Source organism: Hippocampus comes, unplaced genomic scaffold (assembly GCF_001891065.2).
Source record: "Hippocampus comes isolate QL1 unplaced genomic scaffold, H_comes_QL1_v1.1 C16611000, whole genome shotgun sequence".
Lineage (NCBI taxonomy): Eukaryota > Metazoa > Chordata > Actinopteri > Syngnathiformes > Syngnathidae > Hippocampus > Hippocampus comes.
In genome coordinates, this window is record NW_017835088.1 from 1 (window position 1) to 595 (window position 595).

Genomic DNA, 595 nt, shown 5'->3' on the forward strand with positions numbered 1-595 from the left:
TTTTTTAAATATCAAGGTACATGTTCAAGTAATGACCTTATTTTTGATTTGTCCATCCTGATAGAACCAAATGTCACTCATGGGCTCCGCCTCTGGTGTGACCACCACCCGTCCGGACTTCAGCTCTTCCACCCCGCCCTGGATCGACATGAGGTGATGGCTGTCTGCATTCCGGATGCGGAAAAAGTGCCGCTTCTGCAAAAAATATCACAGCATTGTACTGTTATGACACCAGGAAGACATACTGCAAAAAGGACTTACAAAAGATAAGCTTTTTAATCGAACTGCGTCAAAAAAACAACAACTCTGTTTTGGAATGAACTGAAGCACCTTAGTGATTATCTTTTATCGTTCTACGGATAGGAATCAGAATTCAGTCAAAAACACATGCGCCAACGTGACAGCCGAGATGTCATGCATAAATAGGAGATGACTTGTTGACAGACCTGTCTGACTGGATACAGTGAGCCAATCGTCTGCACAGAGCTGAACTTGGGCCAGTTGGTGATTTCTGTCGGCTCCAAAAGGAATTGGCGCCCCCTATAGTTGCCAAATTCAAATAGCACCCAGCTGGAAAAAAAGCAAGACCAAATGT

The 595-nt window shown here is 44.0% G+C and overlaps 1 long non-coding RNA gene across 1 annotated transcript; it reads right to left on the reverse strand.

Annotated features, from left to right (window-relative positions):
• On the reverse strand, window positions 1-589 carry LOC109508783 (uncharacterized). The gene is made up of 2 exons (XR_002166779.1): window positions 447-589; window positions 1-195 (listed from the first exon to the last, which is right to left on the reverse strand). It is a non-coding gene; the product is annotated as an uncharacterized LOC109508783 (long non-coding RNA).
• Window positions 590-595: the final 6 nt, after the last annotated feature.